This window comes from Melospiza melodia, unplaced genomic scaffold, assembly GCF_035770615.1.
Source record: "Melospiza melodia melodia isolate bMelMel2 unplaced genomic scaffold, bMelMel2.pri scaffold_189, whole genome shotgun sequence".
NCBI classification, from domain to species: domain Eukaryota; kingdom Metazoa; phylum Chordata; class Aves; order Passeriformes; family Passerellidae; genus Melospiza; species Melospiza melodia.
Window position 1 is genome coordinate 85,840 of NW_026948532.1, and position 24,401 is coordinate 110,240.

The window sequence follows — 24,401 nt, forward strand, 5'->3', positions numbered from 1 at the left end:
CACGAGACACACCGGGACTGCTCTGCCCTGCGCTCCTCAGCACTGGGATCAAAAGTGAGACGTGGCTTGTATGGGGCCTAAGGGGCCACTTCATGAACACCCCCCACCTCCAAATCGGACCCAAAAACCCCTGCCAGTAATTCCCAAACCAGCACCATGCCTTCATCCCCTCTGTGGGTCACAGCCCTCTACTTATCTCTCAGACATCTGGGGATGCCAGTCTGTCTCAGGTGCATAGAAAGGCCACCTCGTCAGCTGGGAAGGTCCTGCTGGCACCGGGCTGGTGTCTCTCAAACAGCTAGATTAAAGAGAACCAAACATCAGTGCCTGACCTTGGCACCGCATCGGCCAAAACCCCACCACTCTGCTACTCACCGCGCTCCTAAGAAGGCCCGGCACCTCCTAACCCTGACCCTCTGCCACACCTGGAATGCAGCTACACCTGAAAGAAAGCTAGAACATATGTCAAACACCACCAGGGTAACTCACAAGCTGCAAACACCTTATGTCAATCTAGGAAGAGCAGCTAGAGCCCAAGTACAGCCCACGTCACAAATTCCAACTCCCCATGGTTTGTCCTACTGAAGCACGCCATGCAGCAGGGCAGAACAGCTCCGGCACAAATACCTGCAGACACCCGTGACACAGAACGTGACAAACAGGGGGACGTGAAACACGACACATCATGCTTGTGGTGGGGGCCTCGAGGGAAGAGGGCAAAAGGGACCCCAAAGACACACTAGGGAACACGGCACACCGGACAACACGACGCACACCGGAGCTGTTCTGCACTGCCCGCCTGAAAGCTGCCATCAAAAGTAGAGCCTCTCCCTTTAGCTGTCCTAAGAGGCCCTTGGACAAGATTGCCTTTCCCTCTGCTCATTTTTAAATCTGCCCCAAGAACTCCCAACCCACTATTCACTCATCTCCAGGCCATGGCCCCCGACTTATCTTTTGGATGATCGGTGACGTGGATCCACGTTGCACCTGAAATGAGTCTGCCTCCGAGGGCCTCATGAGTGCCGAGGAGCCTCTTGGTCAGCTACAATAAAGTAAACCGAAACCAAAGTGTGATCCAGAGTTACGCGGGCCAAATCCCTGCAAGTCAGCTACTTGCCCTTTCCTGAGTGTGCCTGGCTCCCTCAGGCTCCAGCTTCATCCTGATTCCAAGGCTGTGGCCTTCATTAGGGGTGGCACCTGGGTAAGAGAAAGGCAAAGTTAAATGGCATTGCTGTGAGTGCAGTGGATGACCTTGTGTGCTGTAACACACGGGAATGCCTCTGCTAGGCTTCTGAACAGCCTTGTGTGGGGGGGCCCTCAAATAAACAAATAAACACCCTTTCTCACCCTGCTGCCTGCAAACCCCCTCCCAAGAACTCCTAAATGGATACCTGATCACCCTCTCTCTCCCATGCACAACCCTCAACTCACCTGAAGCTTCAATCTCAAACATCATCCTTGACACTGGGCAGACCTCTCTTGCGACATGATCCATCTGCTGAAAAATTGTTGTTCTTGAGAGCTGAGCAATAAGAACCATTTCTCTCCACTGCTCACCTTGGCTGCTGGTATCCAGATTGACTTCCTAAAAAGAAAGACAAAGAACAGTGCTGTAACACAGTCACCATACACACTTCTGCTGCAGAGACAAATGGGGCCTCACCTGCTCGGGGCAATCCCCTCAACGGGATGGGGCCCTCTGGCACCGATTCAATCCATCTCAATCTGAAAAAAAAGGTAGGACAAGAGTCAAACTGTTGCAGGATAACTGAGGAGCTCCAGATATCCTGTGTCCATCTACAAATCCCACCTAGAGTCCAACTACACCCCACATTACACATTCCAAGTCCCCGGGCCCTCTCCTATCGCACCAGGCTGTGCGGCAGGGCAGAGCAGCTCCGGCACATACGTGTGCTGACACCCGTGAATCAGGACAGGCAGGACAGGACAGACAACAGGGACACAACAGGAACAGAAATCTCTTGGCAAGGAAAATGGCTGCAAGGACTGAGAGAATGCAAAAGGAGATGACTGAGTTCAAACTGACGGTCAGCTGATGAGGCTCAGAGAACCCTGGAGGAAGAAGATGCTAACTGAAGGATTTATTCCAAGAACAGCAAAGATCGATGCCTAGGAATCCTATGCTCAGAATCCTCTGCCTGCCCTCACATTCTTACAAGTCCTACTCCACCACAATGGATCCAGGTGGGGCACAGCTGTCCGTCCAGCTCAGAACAAGACCTGACAAGACACCTGACTGGATGCTTCCAAAGAGAGAAGAGAGTCTGATGCCTGTCTGAGCTCCCCAGTCAAAAGTTCTGTGGCCTGGATGCCAGGCCAGGGAATGCAGTGATCACAGATGCTAACAAGGATGCCAAGGTTTATGACAGGCCCCCCTAAGGTAAAAGACATTGCATACACAAACAACACATAATGCACAACAGACACATGACACGAGACACACCGGGACTGCTCTGCCCTGCGCTCCTCAGCACTGGGATCAAAAGTGAGACGTGGCTTGTATGGGGCCTAAGGGGCCACTTCATGAACACCCCCCACCTCCAAATCGGACCCAAAAACCCCTGCCAGTAATTCCCAAACCAGCACCATGCCTTCATCCCCTCTGTGGGTCACAGCCCTCTACTTATCTCTCAGACATCTGGGGATGCCAGTCTGTCTCAGGTGCATAGAAAGGCCACCTCGTCAGCTGGGAAGGTCCTGCTGGCACCGGGCTGGTGTCTCTCAAACAGCTAGATTAAAGAGAACCAAACATCAGTGCCTGACCTTGGCACCGCATCGGCCAAAACCCCACCACTCTGCTACTCACCGCGCTCCTAAGAAGGCCCGGCACCTCCTAACCCTGACCCTCTGCCACACCTGGAATGCAGCTACACCTGAAAGAAAGCTAGAACATATGTCAAACACCACCAGGGTAACTCACAAGCTGCAAACACCTTATGTCAATCTAGGAAGAGCAGCTAGAGCCCAAGTACAGCCCACGTCACAAATTCCAACTCCCCATGGTTTGTCCTACTGAAGCACGCCATGCAGCAGGGCAGAACAGCTCCGGCACAAATACCTGCAGACACCCGTGACACAGAACGTGACAAACAGGGGGACGTGAAACACGACACATCATGCTTGTGGTGGGGGCCTCGAGGGAAGAGGGCAAAAGGGACCCCAAAGACACACTAGGGAACACGGCACACCGGACAACACGACGCACACCGGAGCTGTTCTGCACTGCCCGCCTGAAAGCTGCCATCAAAAGTAGAGCCTCTCCCTTTAGCTGTCCTAAGAGGCCCTTGGACAAGATTGCCTTTCCCTCTGCTCATTTTTAAATCTGCCCCAAGAACTCCCAACCCACTATTCACTCATCTCCAGGCCATGGCCCCCGACTTATCTTTTGGATGATCGGTGACGTGGATCCACGTTGCACCTGAAATGAGTCTGCCTCCGAGGGCCTCATGAGTGCCGAGGAGCCTCTTGGTCAGCTACAATAAAGTAAACCGAAACCAAAGTGTGATCCAGAGTTACGCGGGCCAAATCCCTGCAAGTCAGCTACTTGCCCTTTCCTGAGTGTGCCTGGCTCCCTCAGGCTCCAGCTTCATCCTGATTCCAAGGCTGTGGCCTTCATTAGGGGTGGCACCTGGGTAAGAGAAAGGCAAAGTTAAATGGCATTGCTGTGAGTGCAGTGGATGACCTTGTGTGCTGTAACACACGGGAATGCCTCTGCTAGGCTTCTGAACAGCCTTGTGTGGGGGGGCCCTCAAATAAACAAATAAACACCCTTTCTCACCCTGCTGCCTGCAAACCCCCTCCCAAGAACTCCTAAATGGATACCTGATCACCCTCTCTCTCCCATGCACAACCCTCAACTCACCTGAAGCTTCAATCTCAAACATCATCCTTGACACTGGGCAGACCTCTCTTGCGACATGATCCATCTGCTGAAAAATTGTTGTTCTTGAGAGCTGAGCAATAAGAACCATTTCTCTCCACTGCTCACCTTGGCTGCTGGTATCCAGATTGACTTCCTAAAAAGAAAGACAAAGAACAGTGCTGTAACACAGTCACCATACACACTTCTGCTGCAGAGACAAATGGGGCCTCACCTGCTCGGGGCAATCCCCTCAACGGGATGGGGCCCTCTGGCACCGATTCAATCCATCTCAATCTGAAAAAAAAGGTAGGACAAGAGTCAAACTGTTGCAGGATAACTGAGGAGCTCCAGATATCCTGTGTCCATCTACAAATCCCACCTAGAGTCCAACTACACCCCACATTACACATTCCAAGTCCCCGGGCCCTCTCCTATCGCACCAGGCTGTGCGGCAGGGCAGAGCAGCTCCGGCACATACGTGTGCTGACACCCGTGAATCAGGACAGGCAGGACAGGACAGACAACAGGGACACAACAGGAACAGAAATCTCTTGGCAAGGAAAATGGCTGCAAGGACTGAGAGAATGCAAAAGGAGATGACTGAGTTCAAACTGACGGTCAGCTGATGAGGCTCAGAGAACCCTGGAGGAAGAAGATGCTAACTGAAGGATTTATTCCAAGAACAGCAAAGATCGATGCCTAGGAATCCTATGCTCAGAATCCTCTGCCTGCCCTCACATTCTTACAAGTCCTACTCCACCACAATGGATCCAGGTGGGGCACAGCTGTCCGTCCAGCTCAGAACAAGACCTGACAAGACACCTGACTGGATGCTTCCAAAGAGAGAAGAGAGTCTGATGCCTGTCTGAGCTCCCCAGTCAAAAGTTCTGTGGCCTGGATGCCAGGCCAGGGAATGCAGTGATCACAGATGCTAACAAGGATGCCAAGGTTTATGACAGGCCCCCCTAAGGTAAAAGACATTGCATACACAAACAACACATAATGCACAACAGACACATGACACGAGACACACCGGGACTGCTCTGCCCTGCGCTCCTCAGCACTGGGATCAAAAGTGAGACGTGGCTTGTATGGGGCCTAAGGGGCCACTTCATGAACACCCCCCACCTCCAAATCGGACCCAAAAACCCCTGCCAGTAATTCCCAAACCAGCACCATGCCTTCATCCCCTCTGTGGGTCACAGCCCTCTACTTATCTCTCAGACATCTGGGGATGCCAGTCTGTCTCAGGTGCATAGAAAGGCCACCTCGTCAGCTGGGAAGGTCCTGCTGGCACCGGGCTGGTGTCTCTCAAACAGCTAGATTAAAGAGAACCAAACATCAGTGCCTGACCTTGGCACCGCATCGGCCAAAACCCCACCACTCTGCTACTCACCGCGCTCCTAAGAAGGCCCGGCACCTCCTAACCCTGACCCTCTGCCACACCTGGAATGCAGCTACACCTGAAAGAAAGCTAGAACATATGTCAAACACCACCAGGGTAACTCACAAGCTGCAAACACCTTATGTCAATCTAGGAAGAGCAGCTAGAGCCCAAGTACAGCCCACGTCACAAATTCCAACTCCCCATGGTTTGTCCTACTGAAGCACGCCATGCAGCAGGGCAGAACAGCTCCGGCACAAATACCTGCAGACACCCGTGACACAGAACGTGACAAACAGGGGGACGTGAAACACGACACATCATGCTTGTGGTGGGGGCCTCGAGGGAAGAGGGCAAAAGGGACCCCAAAGACACACTAGGGAACACGGCACACCGGACAACACGACGCACACCGGAGCTGTTCTGCACTGCCCGCCTGAAAGCTGCCATCAAAAGTAGAGCCTCTCCCTTTAGCTGTCCTAAGAGGCCCTTGGACAAGATTGCCTTTCCCTCTGCTCATTTTTAAATCTGCCCCAAGAACTCCCAACCCACTATTCACTCATCTCCAGGCCATGGCCCCCGACTTATCTTTTGGATGATCGGTGACGTGGATCCACGTTGCACCTGAAATGAGTCTGCCTCCGAGGGCCTCATGAGTGCCGAGGAGCCTCTTGGTCAGCTACAATAAAGTAAACCGAAACCAAAGTGTGATCCAGAGTTACGCGGGCCAAATCCCTGCAAGTCAGCTACTTGCCCTTTCCTGAGTGTGCCTGGCTCCCTCAGGCTCCAGCTTCATCCTGATTCCAAGGCTGTGGCCTTCATTAGGGGTGGCACCTGGGTAAGAGAAAGGCAAAGTTAAATGGCATTGCTGTGAGTGCAGTGGATGACCTTGTGTGCTGTAACACACGGGAATGCCTCTGCTAGGCTTCTGAACAGCCTTGTGTGGGGGGGCCCTCAAATAAACAAATAAACACCCTTTCTCACCCTGCTGCCTGCAAACCCCCTCCCAAGAACTCCTAAATGGATACCTGATCACCCTCTCTCTCCCATGCACAACCCTCAACTCACCTGAAGCTTCAATCTCAAACATCATCCTTGACACTGGGCAGACCTCTCTTGCGACATGATCCATCTGCTGAAAAATTGTTGTTCTTGAGAGCTGAGCAATAAGAACCATTTCTCTCCACTGCTCACCTTGGCTGCTGGTATCCAGATTGACTTCCTAAAAAGAAAGACAAAGAACAGTGCTGTAACACAGTCACCATACACACTTCTGCTGCAGAGACAAATGGGGCCTCACCTGCTCGGGGCAATCCCCTCAACGGGATGGGGCCCTCTGGCACCGATTCAATCCATCTCAATCTGAAAAAAAAGGCAGGACAAGAGTCAAACTGTTGCAGGATAACTGAGGAGCTCCAGATATCCTGTGTCCATCTACAAATCCCACCTAGAGTCCAACTACACCCCACATTACACATTCCAAGTCCCCGGGCCCTCTCCTATCGCACCAGGCTGTGCGGCAGGGCAGAGCAGCTCCGGCACATACGTGTGCTGACACCCGTGAATCAGGACAGGCAGGACAGGACAGACAACAGGGACACAACAGGAACAGAAATCTCTTGGCAAGGAAAATGGCTGCAAGGACTGAGAGAATGCAAAAGGAGATGACTGAGTTCAAACTGACGGTCAGCTGATGAGGCTCAGAGAACCCTGGAGGAAGAAGATGCTAACTGAAGGATTTATTCCAAGAACAGCAAAGATCGATGCCTAGGAATCCTATGCTCAGAATCCTCTGCCTGCCCTCACATTCTTACAAGTCCTACTCCACCACAATGGATCCAGGTGGGGCACAGCTGTCCGTCCAGCTCAGAACAAGACCTGACAAGACACCTGACTGGATGCTTCCAAAGAGAGAAGAGAGTCTGATGCCTGTCTGAGCTCCCCAGTCAAAAGTTCTGTGGCCTGGATGCCAGGCCAGGGAATGCAGTGATCACAGATGCTAACAAGGATGCCAAGGTTTATGACAGGCCCCCCTAAGGTAAAAGACATTGCATACACAAACAACACATAATGCACAACAGACACATGACACGAGACACACCGGGACTGCTCTGCCCTGCGCTCCTCAGCACTGGGATCAAAAGTGAGACGTGGCTTGTATGGGGCCTAAGGGGCCACTTCATGAACACCCCCCACCTCCAAATCGGACCCAAAAACCCCTGCCAGTAATTCCCAAACCAGCACCATGCCTTCATCCCCTCTGTGGGTCACAGCCCTCTACTTATCTCTCAGACATCTGGGGATGCCAGTCTGTCTCAGGTGCATAGAAAGGCCACCTCGTCAGCTGGGAAGGTCCTGCTGGCACCGGGCTGGTGTCTCTCAAACAGCTAGATTAAAGAGAACCAAACATCAGTGCCTGACCTTGGCACCGCATCGGCCAAAACCCCACCACTCTGCTACTCACCGCGCTCCTAAGAAGGCCCGGCACCTCCTAACCCTGACCCTCTGCCACACCTGGAATGCAGCTACACCTGAAAGAAAGCTAGAACATATGTCAAACACCACCAGGGTAACTCACAAGCTGCAAACACCTTATGTCAATCTAGGAAGAGCAGCTAGAGCCCAAGTACAGCCCACGTCACAAATTCCAACTCCCCATGGTTTGTCCTACTGAAGCACGCCATGCAGCAGGGCAGAACAGCTCCGGCACAAATACCTGCAGACACCCGTGACACAGAACGTGACAAACAGGGGGACGTGAAACACGACACATCATGCTTGTGGTGGGGGCCTCGAGGGAAGAGGGCAAAAGGGACCCCAAAGACACACTAGGGAACACGGCACACCGGACAACACGACGCACACCGGAGCTGTTCTGCACTGCCCGCCTGAAAGCTGCCATCAAAAGTAGAGCCTCTCCCTTTAGCTGTCCTAAGAGGCCCTTGGACAAGATTGCCTTTCCCTCTGCTCATTTTTAAATCTGCCCCAAGAACTCCCAACCCACTATTCACTCATCTCCAGGCCATGGCCCCCGACTTATCTTTTGGATGATCGGTGACGTGGATCCACGTTGCACCTGAAATGAGTCTGCCTCCGAGGGCCTCATGAGTGCCGAGGAGCCTCTTGGTCAGCTACAATAAAGTAAACCGAAACCAAAGTGTGATCCAGAGTTACGCGGGCCAAATCCCTGCAAGTCAGCTACTTGCCCTTTCCTGAGTGTGCCTGGCTCCCTCAGGCTCCAGCTTCATCCTGATTCCAAGGCTGTGGCCTTCATTAGGGGTGGCACCTGGGTAAGAGAAAGGCAAAGTTAAATGGCATTGCTGTGAGTGCAGTGGATGACCTTGTGTGCTGTAACACACGGGAATGCCTCTGCTAGGCTTCTGAACAGCCTTGTGTGGGGGGGCCCTCAAATAAACAAATAAACACCCTTTCTCACCCTGCTGCCTGCAAACCTCCCTCCATCCACAATAACTCCTAACTGGACACGTGCTCACCCTCCCTCTCCCCATCACAATCCTCAACTCATCAGAAGCCTCAGTCTCAAACATCATCTTGGACACTGGGCAGATCCCTCTTAAGACATCATGAATCTGCTGAAAATTTGTTGTGCTTGACACAGCTTGGTATTTTAGGGAGTCTCACTCCTCAATTAAAAAAAAAAAAAAAAAAAAAAAAAAAAAAAAAAAAAAAAAAAAAAAACAGAGCAAAACCAAAAATTACAAAGGCACCTTACCACCCCTAAACACAAAACCCAAAATCACAAACCTAAACATTCCCTGTGTTCTATGCTGTTTTCTTCACAGAATCTTCCAAGCCTCTGTGCTTTAGATGGCCAGCAACACCTGCTGAAAACAAGCTGAGACGAGATGAAAGAGCCTCTTCGCTGAAATGGGAGGAGAGCTCTTACCCCAACACATCCCAGACAGGGTATGAAGCCCCTCAGCCACGGCTGGGGTTAATAACCCCTGGTGGTGCCCGCCTCTCGTTCCCATGCCACCCAGGAAAAGGGAGGGAGCTAATCCCACCAAGCCCTCAGAGCAGCTGCAGCTGTTTAGCTCTGACTCAGATTCAAGGGGAGTAAAGGGCTTGTTAGAGAAGCAAGTTCTTCAGAAAAATAGCAGTACTTTCTTTTTTGCAACAACTACTTGGAGCAGAAGAACAGAAAACTGGCAAGATATAAAACTTTGTGGTAAGGTTACTTAGCTGGATAAATTGGGTAATTGAGTAATTTGCTGTTACCTTCTATAATTATTCTGTGTTTAACAAAAGCCATCTAATAAATTCACACCCAAAACTCCAGCAGCCCAGCTGGCCCTACCAAATCTCTATGTTTATGCATACAGTAAACAAAACCAAAATCCCAGTAATACCTATCAGAAGTCTATGAAAGAAACCTATTGAAATTAATCCTACCTCAAATACAAAACAACCCATCCAAAGTTAGCTTCACGCAAAAAACAATTTACACAGAGTTAATAACACCAAGAAATAAAACAACACACCATATACCACCAATGAATATAACAGTGAAGAAAAAAAAACCACTTTTTTTTTTTTTTTGTTTTTTAAACTAACTTCTTTTATTAGCTAGAACAAAAGATTTTGCCAGGACTGTAACAACAACAACTTCTTCTTCTGAAATGTCCCTTCTTCTTCCCAAATTCCTTAAAACTTCTGAATTTACATCCAAGCAAAAAGCAAAATTCGTGCACTTGTGCATTCCATGCTCCTGTCAGATTCTCTGTTTCCCTCCACATCTTCTTACACTTTCAGTCTTCACGCTGTGCTGCCGTGATGAGTTTGACGGAAGAATTGGTAAACGTTAAGAGAGGATTTCCCTGCCTCCCTCCCCAAAGCTGGTTTCCTTAGTGCATTTCACTCAATCCCAAACCGGCAATGATGCACGCTCACCTCAAGGCTCACAGCTGCTCGGCTAAACTCGGCTATTGTCGGCTGCATTCGGCTGTACTCGCCTCTTCAGCGCGGCTCTGCTCTCTGCGCTTCGGCCGAACTCGGAGCCGCTCTCTGCGCTCGGCGCGGCTCGACTCGCTTCGGCAGAACTCGGAGCCGCTCAGCGCACTCGGCGCGGCTCGGCTCGCCTCGCTTCGGCGGAACTCGGAGCCGCTCTGTACGTTCGGCGCGGCTCGGCTCGCCTCGCTTCGGCCGAACTCGGAGCCGCTCAGTGCGCTCGACGCGACTCCGCTCGGCTCCCTGAGAGCGGGCAAGCGGCGGCGCCTCACGTTAAACTCGCCCGGCTCGGGGCTCTCCTGCTGCCGCGTCCCGCGGGCGGCCCGGCCATCGCACGGACACGATCGGGAGCGCGGCGTGCCGCAGGAGCTCATTAGGCTGTGACCGCGCTCGCGCTAATTAGCGCGCACGAGAGCAGCGGGCTCGGTTCGGCTGAGCTCGGCTCGGTTCAGGCAGCCTCGCAAGCCTGGCCTCGGTTCGCTCGAGGCCGTCAGGTTCGGCCGGTCTCGCCTTGGTTCGGCTGAGCTCGTTGCATTCGGCCGAAGGCGGCGTCGTTCGTTCGTGTTTTTATAAATATCTTTCTATATTGACTGTATATTTCTATATTTAGATTTATATTTCTATAATATTTCTTTTATTCAAAATAAAACCCCCATCTCTAGCCAAATAAATACAAAAAACCACCTTCTTTCAAACGATATTGAAATATTTTTATACTTAGTATAATTATACGCACATTTATAGTTAGTTTCTTTTGATGCAGTGTATTATTAATTACATATAATATACATAAAATTCTAGAAATGGATTTAAATTATTATTTATGTATCATATCTACTGCTACAACTAATTTTTTCTTGTTTTTAAACTTTTTATATATATATATATATATCTGTATTTATTTATGATATATTCCTATACTTACATTTCTACCTTCATATTATTTGTATTTATAATTTTTATAATCAAAACCCTGCCTATTGACAAATAAAAAAAGCCTGCTTTATGTAACGATTTTAAAAAATATTTTCATATTTATAATTTTCATATTTATATTTATAATTTATTCTATATTACATGAGAACACATCTGCTCCTGCACCCCAGTGGGGCTCCCTCTCCTGGGGACCTTGGGGTGCCCCAACGGCATCAGAGCCCAGAGTCTTCACCCTCTTCTCCTCTATTTAGAAACTACACTACAACTCTTTTCTGGAAACAAAGATATTACCTAAATCCTCTCCCCATGTCCCAGACAGATAGATATTCAGTTATTAGTTGGCTGGGCAGCAGTTTCTTAAATAGAATGATAAACAAGACGTGAACATTTTAGCTACAAGCAAATAGGCAAATCTGAACAAGGTACTGATGGCCAGCCACAGAAGTTATTTTGAAGCAATTTTTTAAACAATAAAATACTGATACCACAAAAATAAAGCAAAAAGCTAACTACTGGCTAAAAAAAAATTAACTTTTGACAGCAACAACATTCCAACCACACAGGTTTTTTCCCGATGTCATACTTTATAACTACCTCTCTTGGGAATTCTCATCATGTATCCCAAAAGGAATAAATACCTTAGAGCGTCCTAAAGCAAAAAGTAGCACACATGAGCTCCTCACACTCCCGGGAGGCCGGCACAGCGTGCACTGAGTCAGCAATGAATTCTGCTCAGTGAAGGTCTGCAAACAAAGGTTCAACTGATGAATTTAACTGATTTTAAAGGGAGGTTTTCTAAGCACTGAAGCACAACAAAGAACAAGCAACAACAATTCTTAAAAAAATCTGCAAGTTTTATTTAGCATATATGTGACTGATTTCCACGCTGTGGCTTCTCACTTTGATTTGTCTGTAGGTTCAGGAAGATGACAATGCACACTCTGCCCTCCCTGAGCCCCCCACAGCAGCTGAGCGCTGCTCTGTGTGCTCAGATCATCAGGAACTGGATTACACGTGCCCGGATGGACTGGAACTGCTCTGCTGCAGATTCAGGAGACGATGGCACAGAGGGGCTGGCCGAGGCGTCGTCCCAATTCCATTTCTGTGTGACGAGAAGCAGTTCGTTCCCAACAGCTGCAACAATCCCCAGCTCCCTTCCACGGTGAGTACCGATGGCACACAAATGGCAGCCCGAGGAAATCGTGTTCTGGGCTCTAAGTGGTTGGGACAGGGTCTGATTTGTTGTTTTGTACTTGTATGAAGATTAGTACAACAGGGCTCTGATGGATGACATGGCAACACAGAATTAAAAACTCCTCGATAGGATTACATCGACTTCTAGGAAAAGACAAAAGCTTAGGACCCTTCTGAAATCTACTTTTAATCCAAAGCACGGGGATTGTCAGCATGCTGCACCTTCCAGCTTTTCAAAGCAGCTTCCCTCTGAAGACCAGGAAACATTGATTTCTACAGAAACAACGGGCAACCCCCAGGCTAATCTCAGCACTACTGTTTAATAGGGGACCTGCCAGCATGCCAGTCCAGCTTCAAGTGTGCTTTACTTCAGTCTAACATCCCCACAAAATTCTTCTCACAACTTCCAACCCTGAAATCTTATCTTCCCCTAAAGCTTCTCTTCATTAGCAATTTCCAAGTAACATGGTATTTTTACAACATTCAAAAATGTCATGCTGGACTGTGCTAGAGAGCAATCTGCAAATATCAGCTTAGCAAAGTTTGAATTGACTTGTCCAGAGAAAAAACCTACAAGTGAACACCTACACCTGCCTACAAAGAGCTAACAAGCCCCTGGCAGCTGCCAGCATCAAAGCGCAGCGGATGTCTCTAATACAGGGTAAGGATAACAATATCACCTTCTGTTCTCTCCAGCTTCTTTTCCCTGCAGTCGTATTTTGCTTCTTATGATTTTTTTAGTCCCCGTATCTTCTTGGACAGCACCGAGCCCGACGACAAGGACACGAGAGTCTTTCCCTGCCGGGCGGAGAGAACCAGGAAAACAGTTAAAATAAGAACAGGGCAGTTTGAAATTCATACTTGCAACGAGAAGCAGCGCCTAACCAACAGAACAAAAGTAAACAAAGCATGACACCTCCCTGGGGACAGAAGACTCACAAACTCTCCAGGATTTACAATTCTAGCCACCAACCCCTTCAGGACAGCAGCCAAGTGTCCCCTGGGGTGGTGCTGCACCAAAGAACCATCTGAGAGGTTCCAAAGAGTGAAATGCACAGTATTTTGCAAAGACAAAAAATCTTGCAAAATAACAAAAATACAATAGATGTAAACTACAGGGCAAGAGTACAAGTGTTACCTTTGGCAGCTGGAACCATCCAGGTGAGCACCTGATAACTGGATCCTCACCAGAGTTTGAACCCTTCAGGACACAGAAGGGTTTTCCCCAGGAATTTCACAGACTGAGTTTTGACAGAAGCACGCTCGCCGGATCCTCAGAAACGTCGCCCATTCTCCAGGCGTCTGGAGAGAACTGCAAATGGCTCTCATGTAGTTGGAGCTGGTTCTGTAAGGTCTCAGGGTGAATTTCACCAGATGCAACCAAATTGGGCAACTCCCAGTGGGACAGAAGGAACCCAAAGCTTGGGTAAGCAGAGCTGCAGCAAATACTGAGGAAACAAACATAACAGCGTAAAAAATAATAAACCATCCTTTTTGTTTCCTCTTGCTTTTGTTTTTTTCTTATTCAGATCAGCACAGCAATTAAAGAGAAGGTGAAAAACTCACCATTACTGAACATTTCATCACCTGTAAGCTGAGCATCCTTAGCATAGGGGACTCCAAAGTTAAAATTCACTGATTCCTGGGAAATGAAACCAAATATCGTATGGTAAATAATCAAACAGCAGACATAAAAATTTGTTTCCTCTAAGGACTTTCAGGTACGTATGTATCTTTGCATTACACATTAGAACATACACTTTATACCATCACCTAATACATAATAATTTACCTTTAAATTTTGATAGTATAGCATGAATTTTTAACTTAAACTGGTGATCTATTATTATTCAGTTGGTGCTTAAAGTTATTTCTGCTGTCACGTTCAAAAAAACATGAATTTTTTTTACTGGAATGAGCAATTGATTTCAAAGTCATCACAAGCCCACCAAAACACAAAGCTGGGTTCACTGGACGGGTCTGTGAGCTAGAAGTAGTTAGGCTTGTACTTCCCTCTTGTTCTTCCAGAACCAATAAATGCTGTCAACAAAACCAGGATCTTTAGCCCACTGCTGTGAAAGATTCTACAAGGATGATGGTTTGATTTGTGTTTAGAAGTTTTGATTTGAAATGGCCAGTCCAATGGATAAAGACAGTTTAAGTAGTATTACATTACTATTGTTATTATTTCTATTATGATTTTTACTAGTACTACTACTATTATTATCACCTGCTACTGGAAGAAACAAACCAGTAGTACCTATACTTAATTACTTTTATTTCCAGAAAATAATAAAGAAAAAGAACCAAACCAAAAAAGTCACTTCCTACCTTTTATATCAAGGGATGAAAAATTTCTCTTGGGCTCTTCTCCAATTGATCAAGACTCATAGCACTGAAAGGCAAACAAAACAGTGCTTTATAGAAGGCCAGGTGCACGTTTCAAGGCTGAACCACCAACTGATTGCAGTGACAGCACTTACAACATGAATCGTTCCCAGAGCCTCTGTTCAATGGAATGTTCTGTGGAACTGCCATTTCTTTCCCAAAACACTAACTTCCAACACTTCCTAAACTTATCTTGTATTTTAAAACCACAGAAGTTAGTGAGACTCTGTGCGGAGGTCAGCTTTAAATTTATTTCCTTCTAAAGCACAGAGCTCTGTTCCATCACCCTTCCCTTCGGCTCTACACTGGATCATGGTGAGCATTTGAGGAGTGCTCAAGAACCAATTCGATTTCTCTCTTTTTCTAGTTCTCTCTACTCTTAAATAATGCAAGACAAGTCAAATGAAAAATGACAAGTTCAGCATCAAAGCCACACTTTTTCCCTTTGTCTGCTCAAGAACAGGCTCTAAATCCACTTCTTGCTGCCTTCAACGATTCAGACTTGCAAAACCATTTTGACATGTTTTACAGCTTTATCATAACCCACAGAACGCAAGCTCTGTATTACAGGAAAAGGTAATTCACAGGCCAATATCTAAAGAGACCACTTACTTGTAAATACATACCTTGATAGAGATCGCACTGAGAACGTTTCTGTGGGACTCTAAGGGAGACATATTTTCTGAGTATCCTGTAAACAAGAAAAGCTACGATATATTACAAGACATCCCCACTTTTTCTACATATTCAAATAGGATTTTTAATAAAAACAATTCAGTTAAAAAAGAAGGAAGAAAATCAAGGTAATTTTACTCAGCTATATTTACTCCTGATTTAGAGGGAAAAAAAAGTCACGGGTGCTGCAAAGAAAAAAAAAGTGAACCATAAACGCTTACAGTAGAATTTTAAAACAAGTGCTTGCATAAAAGAATCTTACGGAACGTGAAGTAGAACAAAAAGTGAAACCACTATCAGACCTGCCTATTTTCTCACCATTGTACAAGAAAATCCTAAAAGCATTATAAAGTCGCTGCCTAAAACCGGTCATGGGATGTAACCAAGAACAATTGAGGCATTTGCTAATCTAGACAGAAACCTTTTCTGGATGCAAGTGTCAGATCACAAGTTTTGTCTTTCAGAAGCTCGACAATGCTGGAAAGCATTTTCCCTGGGGCTCGGGAGGGCAGGGGCGGAAGGGGGGGTGACTTTGCAGCTCGCACCTGTGCCATCCGAAGCATACAGCCCGCCCGCTCCCTGCGCTGGGCATTCTCCCGGCCATCTCTGGCTTTACCGCTCAGCGCCGCTCCATCCGCTGTCACGGCACAAAGAGCCACGAGCACTAACGCAGGCAGCAACCCCGTCATGCCGGCGATACCGCAGCGCTCCCTGCTCGCAGCGCCCAACACGCGGCGGAGCCGCCTCCGCCCGCAGCACCGGCAGCAGCCCGAGGGAGACGGCTGCAGCTCGGGGGCTCCTCCGGCGCCTCCGCCAGCCCGAGGGCGGCCGCCCCACCGGGACCGCGGCAGCGCCCGGCGCCGCTCGCCCGGGGCGGCTCCTGCAGCTCCCGGCCCGCGGCAGCAAAGCACCGCCTCGCCCTCCGCCATCGGCGGGCGGCAGCGCCCCCGCCCCCGGCACCGCTGAGTGCGGCCGAGGAACCGGGCGGACGCTCCTTCCGCGCTGCTCAGCTCCGGGCGGGCGGCCAGACGGAGGCTGCGCCCCTCCAGCGTCGCTGTCCCGCGCGGGAGAGGCGCCGGCAGCTGCGCGCGCACAGCCCCGCGCGACCGCCTGGCACGCCAGCCACTCATGTGCCGCGTCGGCCGTTGCGTCACACGCCGCGTCGGTAGCACGGCCTGCCGGGAGTTGTAGTCTCGGGCTGACAGCCACCGCTCCGTCCCCCGCCACCGGGAGCTGCAGTCCCTCCTGGGCATCAAACAGGTCCTTCGCCCCAGGGCTGGGAAGGACCTGAGGCAGCACCGCTCCTCTCCAATGCCCTCTCTTTTTCCCTCCAACTCTTTTTACTTTTTTCACTCTGTTTTTCACCACTTCCCTTCCCCTTCCCTTCCCCTTTCCTTTCCTTCCCCTTTCCTTTCCTTTCCTTTCCTTTCCTTTCCTTTCCTTTCCTTTCCTTTCCTTTCCTTTCCTTTCCTTTCCTTTCCCTTCCCTTTCCCTTCCCTTTCCCTTCCCCTTTCTTGTATTTCTAATCTTGGTTTACCTTTCCACCTTTAGAATAAAAAAGCAGCAGTAGAAACTTTCAGGCTACCCGAGAGTAAAAAAAAAAAAAATCCAAAACGAAAATGATTTAAAGAAAACTATTTATTCCCTGGGAGCCTGAAATTTTCTACTGCTGCACGTGACATAGAGCTTTTATTCCTTCTTACAGATAGTTGATATTTTATATATATTTATCGTTTATATTGATGCATTATATTAATAACTATATATAATATGCACCTTATTCAAAAAATATACGGGAAATATTTTTTAAATTATTTACCATATCTACTGCTACAACTTATTTTTCCTTATATTTCTAATTTTTATATAAATCTTTAATGTGTTTATGATATATTTCTATACTTATATTTCTACCTTTATATTATTTGTATTTGTAATTTTTACACGAAAACCCCTGCTTTGGCAAAGAAAAAACAAAACCATCCATTATTTTAAACTACCTAAATATTTCTTTATATTAATATTTATCATAATATACAACAAATGATAGATATAGATAGATAGATATATCACATCCGTATTTATATCTATTTTATATCCATTTCCGATAATATTTTTCATAAAATAAAATATATTTTCATAAAATATAATATGCAGTATTACTTGTATTATATATTGTATCAATTTATGTTATTTTACATTTACAATTTAATATTAATTTTTTATATATCTGCATATAGTTGCAATACATTTATATATTTGTATTTTTGTTTGGGTTGTATTTACATTTATATTCTCTATTCATATATCTATAAACATACACAATACTCTATTAAAATTAGAATAACTTATTGTAACATATAATGACTTATGTTACATGTTAAATTTTAAAAATTGACCGAATATATAAAAATAAAATTGGCTCATTCCCATTGCTACACATCTATTTCTTTTGTTTCAATATAGTTAGAGTCATAATTGCATATTTAAAATCCAATTCCTAAATGAAACGACAAAACAAACAGCGTCAAATTCCCACCAATGTCTTCCAAAAACATCAAGATACCTCCAACAGCCAAACAAGTGTCAGCAAAAAAACAAAGAACACTCTTTTCAATAACAATTCTCATCACGACAGAAAAATGGAACCAAAATAAAAGAAAATCCTATAGAAACACACACAGCAAATTACAAAAAGTACTAAAAAAAAGTCAAACCAATCTACTAAACTCAAGCCAGTGCCACTCACCCTGAATGACGTTACTAAAAAAAAAAACCCAACAAAATTCTACCTCTACACTAACTCAAGGAATAAACAATCCTCTGTAAAAATAACTTTAAAACCTGAACTAATTAACAAAATGGAAAAACATCTCAACCACTAAAAACTAAGAAATTAACTACCCAAATAAATAAATACTTTAAAAACCCACCATATAAATACCCATGTTCCCAAAGAAAACCCTGATAAACAATACTCAAATACATTAAAAGACAACAACAACAACAACAAGAAAATAAAGAAACCAACAACAGGAATAATACCAAAAACCAGATAAACTTAAATCTGCAACCAAAAAATTATTCCCAACTGAATAAACCCATAGTGCCTCAAGCTATCAAAATAAAAATACCACCTAGAAACAAACACAAAGACTAAAGACAAACGTAACCATAAACAATGTCCCCCAAATTACCCGTAGCCATAAAACATACACTACAATCAAATAAACCAAACAAATAAAAGCCCTGGAAGACGATAAACACACATGCAATTATAAAGATTAAAAACCCGCTGCTATGAACGACAGGACGCTACCTCAAGCCCCCCAAAACAAACACTACACACTCACGCTAATAAAAGCCACCGCAACAGAATTAAAATGCGAACCGCTGCTTCACGCTACGACCCGTAAAAACCACTGCGCTCCCTTCTAAACATAATACCCGGGAAAAAAAAAAAAAAAATCCGACTACAAAACCCAATCCAAAACAAACCATTATCATCCCTACCGGCACCGAGAACCGTGCCCCTCAGGAAGAACACCGTATCCCTTAGCGGACACCCGCTGCAAACCAAACCCAGCGATGCCACCCAGCCTCCAAAGCGCCTCCGAGCCACGGCACCGCCGAACCTGGTGCGGCCGAACCCCGCGCTCGCTGCCGGCCCCGGACGGAGCGCGGCTCCCGGCAGGAAAGCGGCTCCTGCGGCGGCTGCTCCGGCACGCGGGGCCGGCGCCGCCCCGGGGAGCCCCGCCCGCTGCCCCTGCCCGGCGGGGCCGGCACCGGGCCCGGGGCTACCGGCGGCGCCCGAGCCCCGCGCCCGGAGCGGACGGAGCGGCCGGCACCGCCCGGGCCGGCGCAGCAGCGCCCGCGCCGCCTCTGCCGCCCTTGGCCGGCCCGGCCCGGCTCCCCTCGGCTCCGCGCGGCTCGCACCGGCGCGGCTCCGCCACTGCCGCCCTTGGCCGGCCCGGCCGCGCCGAATCCCCCGTGCGCCCCGGCAGCTGCCCGGGCCGTGCCAGCAGCGCTCCCGAGCGGGAACGTTCCGCGCCGGGCCGCGGGCACGGGCAGCGCCCTCCAATGCAGCGGCACAGCCCCATTGCAGCCCTGCAAACGCTGCCGGAGCTGCGGCTTCCCGCAAGCCAACCCCGAAACCGCAGACGGGGCGCACCTCACTTCAACAAGGGCAAAGAAATGCGTTCTCCCCTAAAATTTCACCCCCTAGGAGAGCAGAAAAGAAGGGGCGCTCCCCAAATGAAAGCCTTCGACTGATGGGAAAGGGCGATTTCAACCTCCATTCAAACCCTTCAAAAGGAGGGACACAAGGGCTGCCCCCTCCATTTAAACCCGAGGGTGATGAAAATGGGGTGGGCTGCCTTCAAATCAAACCCATAATGCCACAAGAATACTTTTCCCATTCCCCTTAGAATAGAACGCAAGGATTCCCTGTCACCCCCGGGATACCCCTAACAGCCTGGAAAAGGCAGCTTTTCCTGCAATCAACACCCTTAAATCCACAAGTCAAGAGGGATCCCCTCAGGTCAAACGCAGACAATAAAAGAAGAGGAGCTGCTTCCTTCTCCTTAATTCCTTTTGTCTTCATAAGCTCCATTTTTGTTCCTGGGGAACCGGGGAGGGACTAGCAAGATGAAATTGCAAAGGGGAAGGAGAAAATTCCCCGCTCCAAACCCACACGGGCTCACCTGTTCGGCTGCTGCTCCCCGGCACAAAGATTTGTCCCTCGGCACCTCCTTTAAGCGATGCTCCACGTACCCAAGCGCGGATCCAGGTGTCCCCCCGACCCTGTGGGAAGCTCTCGCAGTCCTTCCATGAGACAGCGCCGGGAGCGGCCCATAAACCCCTCCACTCAGCAGTTCCATGCAAAAGGGAGCTGAGGCAAAGCCTCCCCCTAAAACAGCCTCGTCCTGGCCCCTCATCATCCTCACACTCACACCTGGTGCTGATCTGAGCCCCCATCATCCTCACACTCACACCTGGGCTGCTCCGAGCCCCCATCATCCTAACAGCTCACACCTGGGCTGCTCCGAGCCCCCATCATCCTCACACACACCTGGTGCTGATCTGAGGCCCCATCATATATTTTTCATATTTATAGTCGCATGTATATTTAGAATTTATATTACTGTATAATAAAAATTATATTATATATTGCATCTCTTCATGTTAGTTACATAGATTTCTATTTCTATTCATAGTTTGGTATTATATTTTTGTATCTCTATATATTTATTATATATTTCTGTGTGTCAATTTACATTTCTATAGTACTTATATTATTTAAAATAAAACCCTGCCTCTAATGAAATAAAAAGCAAAGACACCCCTTTATTTAAAACACATTTAAAAGTTTAAAAATAATTTTGTTTGTCATAATTCTATTCACATCTATATTTGTAATTTTCATTTGTTATATTTATAGATATTATATATATTGGAGAGAATACCTTTTTATATAATAATAGATATTTTCTTTTGACACAATAGATTTCTTTTACTTATATTTATATGTATTAAATATTTATTGATATCGACATATATATATGGTATATTTGGATTTCTAGTTTTATATTTTTTATGAAATCTCCAGCCCATACCCCAACAAAAGCCAAACAATCCCCAATTTATTTAAACTATATTTAAACATAAATCCTGTCACGGCTGCATTGCACAGCAGTGCCCCAAACTAATCTGACACTTGCTCATCTCCTGGACCTGAAACTGAACCCGCTCACCTTGATCGCACCTGGCAGAACCATTTTCGTACCTTTTTCTGGCATATCTTGTTTTTGGTTTTTTTTGTCTTGAGTTTTTGTGGCCTTTATTGCCACTCTTTCTTGCCTTGTTTCTTGGGGCTTTTACTCCCTTTTTCCTTGATTTTTTTCTGGCATTTCTTGGGGTTTTTTCTTCATTTCTTCTTGCCCATCTTGTTGGGGTTTTTTTTGGTTTTTCCTTGCCCCCCTTTGGGTTTTTTTTTTCAGGTGTTTTTTGTTTTTTGTTGTTTTTTTTTTTTTTTCCCTGGGTTTTTCTTGGCCTTTTTTTTTTTCTTTTCTGGATTTTTTCTTCCCCATCTTGGTTTTTTGTTCTGATTTTATTTCTTGCCCACTTTGGGGTTTTTCTCTGGTCTGTTTTCAGGGATTTTTCTTGCCCATCTTGGGTTCTTTTGTGGTTTTTTTTTTTTTTTTCTCTGCCTTTCTTACGGTTTTTTCTGTTTCTTTTTATTTTTTTTTTTCCTGGGATTTTTCTCCCCCATCTTGGGGGTTTATTCTGGACTTTTTCATGCCCATCTTGGGGTTTTCTTCTGCGTTTTTTTCTTGCCCATCTTGTTCTTGTTTTTGGTTTTTTTTTGTTTTTTTTTTTTTTTTTTTTGTTTTCTTTATTTTGTTTTTTTCCTGTTTTTTTTTTTTTCTGTGGTATTTCTGGGATTTTTCTTGCCCATCTTGGATTTTTCGGGGAGGGGAGGTTTCTCACCCATCTCGAGTTTTTTTTTTATGTGGGTTTGTTTTTTGTTGTTTTTTTTTTTTTTTTTCTTTTTCGTTTTCTTTTTTGTTTTGTTTTTTTTTCCCCTAGGTTTCTCCTTGCCCTCCTCGTTTTTGGGTTTTTTGTCTGTCTTCCTTCCTCCCTTCCTGTCCTTCCTTCTTTCTTCCTTTCATTTCATTTCCTTTCCTTATTTTCTTTTATTCTTTTTCTTTCTTTCTTTCCCTGCATTTCTAATCTTGGTTTTCCTTTCTAGCTTTAGAATAAAAGAGCAGCAGTAGTAACTTTCAAGCTACCTGGGATTAAAAAAACTCCAAAACGAAAATGATTTAAAGAAAACGAGTTATTCCCTGGGAGCCTGAAATTTTCTACTGCTGACCCTGATATAGAGCTTTTATTCCTTCTTATAGATAGTTGATATTTTATACTTTATACAGCGCCCCCTGCCGTGTGCATGGGCGCACTGCAGGCACAGCGCTCCCTGCCGTCTGCACAGGCGCACTGCAGGCACAGCGCTGCGGCGTCGCCTTTTACGACAGTCGCGCTTTACGGCACCTTTTGCGACAGTCGCGCTTTACGGCACCTTTTGCGACAGTCGCGCTTTACGGCACCTTTTGCGACAGTCGCGCTTCACAGCAGTCTTTGCAACAGCTTTGCTTTACGGCACCCTTTACGACAGTCGCGCTTTACGGCAGTCTTTACGACAGTCGCGCTTTACGGCACCTTTTACGACAGTCGCGCTTTACGGCACTCTTTACGACAGTCGCGCTTTACGGCACCTTTTACGACAGTCGCGCTTTACGGCACCTTTTACGACAGTTTTTTCTTGCCCATCTTGGCGTTTTTTCTGTTTTTTTTTTCTTGCCAGTCTTGGGGGGTTATTTCCAGATTGCTTCTTGCCCATCTTGGGGGATTTTTTCTGAGTTTTTTCCTGGATTGCTCTTGCCCATCCTTGGGTTTTTTTCCAGTTTTTTTTTCTGTTTTTTTTTTTTTTTTTTTCTTGGTTTTTTAAGGTTTTTCTCTGGGCTATCTTGTTTTTTTTTCCTGGGAGTTTTCTCGCCCATCTTGGGGTTTTTTCCTTGGTTTTCTGTGGGTGTTTTCTGGGTTTTTTCTTGCCCATCTTGGGGTTTTTTTTCTTGTTTTTTTCCCTGTTTTTTTTTTTCCTGGTTTTCCCGGGGTTTTTTCTGGTCCATTCAGCATTTTTTTCCTGGGATTCTTCTTGCCGATCTTGGTGTTTTTTCTGGTTTTTCCTTGCCCCCTTGAGTTTTTTTTTTCAGTTTTTTTGTTTTTTTTTTTTCCTGGGTTTTTCTTTTCTGGATTTTTTCTTCCCCATCTTGGTTTTTTGTTGTGATTTTTTTTCTTACCCATCTTGGGATTTTTCTCTGGTCTGTTTTCAGGGATTTTTCTTGCCCCTCTTGGTTTTTTTCTGTGTTTTTTTTTTTCCTCTGCCTTTCTTACATATTTTTCTGGTTTTTTTTGTTTTTTTTTTTTTCTGGGCTTTTTCATGCCCATCTTGAGGTTTTCTTCTGTGTTTTTTTCTTGCCCTTGATGTTGTTTTATGGGTATTTTTGGTTTTGTCTTTATTTTGTTTTTTTCCTGTTTTTTTTTCTGTGGTATTTCTGGGATTTTTCTTGCCCATCTTGGATTTTTCGGGGGGGGGGGGGGGGGGGGGTTTCCTCGCCCATCCCGAGGTTTTTTTCTGTGGGTTTTTTTTTTGGTTTTTTTTTCTTTTGTTTTTCTTTTTCCTAGGTTTCTCCTTGCCCTTCTAGTTTTTGGGTTTTTTTGTCTGTCTTTCTTTCTTTCTTTCTTTCTTTCTCTCTCTCTTTCTCTCTCTGCATTTCTAATCTTGGTTTTCCTTTCTAGCTTTAGAATAAAAAAGCAGCAGTAGTAACTTTCAGGCTACCTGGGAGTAAAAAAAACTCTTAAACGAAAATGATTTAAAGAAAACTATTCATTCCCTGGGAGCCTGAAATTTTCTACTGCTGCACTTGACAGAGAGCTTTTATCCCTTCTTATCGATAGTTGATATTTTATACTTTATACAGCGCCCCCTGCCGTCTGCACCGGCGCACTGCAGGCACAGCACTTCGCCGTCATTCAGTTCTGTTTAAACTCGGCTGAATGCGGCTTGGTTCGGCTCTTGGTCTAAACTCGTTTCAGTTCAGCTCTTCGGCTAAATTCGGTCGTATTCGGCACGTTGTCTAAATGCGGCTCAAGTCGGCTACAGTCTGCTATCGGTTCCAGTCGTCTATCATCGGCTCTTCGTGTAAACTCGGCTATTTTCGGCTGCACTGGGCTCTTCGGTTCAAGTTGGCTGTTTCCGGCCACGCTCGGCTCTTCGGTTCAAGTTGGCTGTTTCCGGCCACGCTCGGCTCTTCGGTTCAAGTTGGCTGTTTCCGGCCACGCTCGGCTCTTCGGTTCAAGTAGGCTGTTTCTGGCCACACTCGGCTCTTCGGAACAATTCAGCCCGGCTCGGCT

At 46.6% G+C, this 24,401-nt stretch overlaps 1 long non-coding RNA gene across 3 annotated transcripts; it reads right to left on the reverse strand.

The window, feature by feature from the left end:
• Positions 1-12,004: 12,004 nt before the first annotated feature.
• Positions 12,005-16,253, reverse strand: LOC134433528 (uncharacterized). Of its 3 annotated transcripts, none has more exons than XR_010031600.1 (7): positions 15,974-16,253; positions 15,380-15,444; positions 14,697-14,760; positions 13,932-14,007; positions 13,554-13,813; positions 13,046-13,163; positions 12,005-12,451 (listed from the first exon to the last, which is right to left on the reverse strand). It is a non-coding gene; the product is annotated as an uncharacterized LOC134433528 (long non-coding RNA). The 3 variants fall into 3 exon arrangements; XR_010031599.1 differs by having other exon boundaries at positions 12,005-12,385; positions 13,504-13,813; XR_010031598.1 differs by having other exon boundaries at positions 13,504-13,813.
• Between the last annotated feature and the right edge of the window lie 8,148 nt (positions 16,254-24,401).